This window comes from Callorhinus ursinus, unplaced genomic scaffold (genome assembly GCF_003265705.2).
Source record: "Callorhinus ursinus isolate GAN/ISIS: 27379988/994484 unplaced genomic scaffold, GSC_fseal_2.0 scaffold4, whole genome shotgun sequence".
Classification (NCBI taxonomy): Eukaryota; Metazoa; Chordata; class Mammalia; order Carnivora; family Otariidae; genus Callorhinus; species Callorhinus ursinus.
In genome coordinates, this window is record NW_027397066.1 from 145,162,583 (window position 1) to 145,166,357 (window position 3,775).

Sequence of the window (3,775 nt, forward strand, 5' to 3'; positions counted from 1 at the left end):
CAAAACAGGCAAGCCATTAGCTAGATTTGCTAAGAAAAGAGAGATTAAAATACATAAAATTAGAAATGAATGAGACATTACCGTACATCATTTGAAACACAAAATAATCAAATGATCATAAGGGACTGTTAGGCACACTTACATGCTAACAAACTGGACAATCTACAAGAAATGGACAAATTCCTAGAAACATGAAACACACCCAGACTAAATCATGAAGAAAAAGGAAATCTGAACAGATGGATTACTAGAAAGGAAATTGAATCAGAGGCCTCTCTGGGAAATTCTATCATACTTTCATAAAAGAATTAACACCAATTCTTCTAAAACTCTTCCAAAAAAATAGAAGAGGAGCCTGCTGTGGAGCTGGAGCCCCAGCCCAGGCAAACTCTGCTCTGGTAGCTAGCTGGGTGGAAACCACGGCCCAGCCTCCCTGTGGTGACACTGCTCTCTGGTGAGGGAGGGCATTAAGCCCCCATGAAATAGGGCTCTCTGCTTCAGCAGGCGCACATGAACAACCGCAGCACTCACCTGGAAAACTTACTCCTAACCTCTGGCTCCTTTGGAGCTGGCAGTCCTCCTCCTCCCCTCACAGCCCTGTTCTTCTCTGCCCCATGGTCCTGCCAGTAAGCTCCCAGGCCACAGGCTATGAAGAGGCATGCATGTGCGAGCCAAGGCACTATGACCAGGTCAAGGAGGCTGGGGGCTCCGGGGTCCTGGCCACCTGTCCCCGACCATGGAGCAGAGGCCCTGTTTGCTATGGGTGGTAGCAGTAGCAGGAGTCTTGGTCCTGCTGGCGGCCCTGCCCTTGGCTAGAAGGTCTACACCAACACCTGTGTGAACATTCCAGGAGGCCTAGACGTCAGCCTGGCACAGAAGCATGGCTTCCTCATCCTGGGCCAGATCTCAGCAACTATTACCACTTCTGGCGTGAAGAGGTGACAAAGCAGTCCATGTTGCCTCACCACCTGCAGCACAGTGGCCTGTAGAGGGAGCCTCAAGTACAGTGGCTGGAACAGCAGGTGGCAAAGAATTGGACCAAAAGGGATGTGTACCAGGAACCCAGGGACACCAAGTTTCCCTAGCCATGGTACTTGTCTGGCATCACCTAGTGGTACCTCAACATGAAGGAGGCCTGGGCTCAGGGCTACAGGAGTATGGCATTGTGGTCTCCATTCTGGATGATGACATCGAGAAGAATCACCCAGACTTGCCAGGCAATTATAATCCTGGGGCCAGCTTCAATGTCAATGACCAGGACCCCAGCCCCCAGCCTTGGTACACACAGATGAATGACAACTGGCATGGCACACAGTGTGTAGGCCAGGAAGCTAAGGTGACCAACAACAGCATCTGTGGCATAGACATGGTCTACAATGACTAGGGACTTTGCAGCAGAAGTATACAGTCTCACAGGGGAACATAGGCCTCTGACCCATTGGCAGCTGGCACCATCACTCTCATCTTGAAGCCAAAAAGAACTTCTCCTGGTGGGACCTCAAAGCCAGCCTACCTCATTGCTAATGACTGGGTCACCAATGGTGTAGGCCAAAAAGTGAGCCATTCATATGGCTACAGGCTGTTGGACACAGGTGCTATAGTGACCCTGGCCTAGAACTGGACAACAGTGGTACCCCAGAGGAAGTGCATCAGGGATATCTTCACTGAGCCCAAGGACATCAGGAAGCAGCCTGAGGTGCAAAAGACTGGGGGAGTTCAGCCATATCACACAACTGGAGCATGCACAGTCCTGCCTCACCCTGTCTATAATCACAGTAGCAACCTGGTCATCCACCTGGGCAGCCCCATGGGCACCTACTCCACCTTGTTGGCTGCCAGGTCAGACGATTATCCCACAGATGGATTTAAGAACTGGGCCTTCATGATAACCCATTCCTGGAATGAGGACCCCTCTGGCCAGTGGGTCCTGGAGACTGAAAACACCAGCAAAGCCAACTGTGGGACACTGACTAAGCTCACCCTTGTGCTGTATCATAGCCCTGAGGGTCTGCACACACCTCCTGAGACCAGTGACTACAAGACCCTCATTTCCAGCCAGGCCTATGTGGTGTCCAGGAAGGCCTCTCCCTGCACCAGAAAAGCTGTGTCCAGCACTGCCCACCAGGCTTCAATCTCCAAGTCATCGATAAAACACTATAGCACTGAGAATGATGTGGAGATCATCTGGGCCAGCATCTGTGCCCCCTGCCACACCTTGTTTACCACATGCCAGGGCTAGCCCCCACGGACTGCCTCTGTTGCCCCCACCATGCCTCCCTAAACCCATGGAGCAGATGTGCTATTAGTAGAGTAAGAGCAGCCTTGAGTCCCCGATCAGCAGCTTCCCCTGGAGGTGGAGGTGGAGTCGGAGTCCCGGCTAAGGGCAAACAGCAGGGCTGCTGCCCTCACATTTGCCTGAGGTGGTGGCTGGCTTCAGCTGCACCTTCGTCATGATGGTTTTCATCACTGTTTTCCTGGTCCGACAGCTGCACTTGAGCTCAGCTTCTCGGGGTGAAGGTGTATGCTGTGGACTGTAGCCTCATCTTCTACAAGACGCCTCCCCCACCTGAAGCCTGGCGGGAAGAGTGCCCATCTGACTCAGAAGAGGATGAGGGCCAGGGCAAGAGGGCCACCTTTCTCTCATGAGCACCTACTGCCTGACCCTTCAAGCCCATCCCCCTCTTTGGGCATTTTTTAATTCATCAAAGTATATATACCTATTTTTTTTTTTTATCTTGGGACTGGAACCCAGATGGGAGGCAAGAGGGGCACAGACTGCTTCCTATCTCTACCCTTGGATTGCCTGACTGCCTGAGGTGGGGTCCCAGGAGAAGCTGAGAGGAGGGGGAGGGCCTCACCCCATCTCCAGGGCCCCCTCCATGTGGACAAAAGAGTGGGACATTTAAGGCAGCTTTCCAAGGTCCTGCTCTTCTGATGTGCCTTTTGCATCCCTTCCATTAGCATAATCATTACCCTCCCATCTGGGAGCCTCCTTTTCTTTATCCCCCCTAGCCCTTTCTGGCACCCAGCCACCTGCCCAGGTGTGTTCTCTCCTCTCTCATACCCCCCACTCTACCCTTGGGGCCAGCCTGGCTGATTCTATAAGATATTGCCCAGTAATTTTTTTTTTTTTTTGTAATTTAAACAGGCCCAGCATTGTTGGTTCTATTTAATGGACATGAGATAATGTTAGAGGTTTTAAAGTGATTAAATGTGCAGACTATGCAAACCAAAAAAAGAAAAATAAAATAGAAAAGGAAACACTTTATGAAGCCAATGATACCAAAACCAGACAATACCACCATGAAAAAGAAAATTGCAGGCTAATATCCTTGATGATCATAGATCTAAAAATCCTCAACAAAACATTAGCAAACCAAGTTCAATAATACGTTAAAAAGGATTATATACCATTATCACATGTAATTTATTCTATGGATTCACAGATGACTCAACATCTATAAATCAACATAATGCACAACATTAATAAAATGAAGGATAAAGAATTATATGATCATTTCAGTAGATGCAGAAAAAGCATTTGACAAAATTCAACTTCCATCCAAAATTCAACTTCCATCCATCCATCTATGATCAAAACTCTCAACAAATTAAGGATAGAAGGAACATACCTCAACATAATAAAAGCCATATATGAGAAGCTCCCAGCAAACATCATAAGAGTAAAAAGAGCTTTTCCTCTAAGTCTAGGAACAAGACCAGGGTGTTCACTCTCACCACTTTTAGTCAACATAGTACTGGAAGTCTTAGTGAG

At 48.7% G+C, this 3,775-nt stretch overlaps 1 pseudogene; it reads left to right on the forward strand.

The window, feature by feature from the left end:
* The first annotated feature begins 736 nt into the window (after window positions 1–736).
* LOC112825806 (furin pseudogene) lies at window positions 737–2,646 on the forward strand (annotated as a pseudogene).
* The last annotated feature ends 1,129 nt before the right edge of the window (window positions 2,647–3,775 follow it).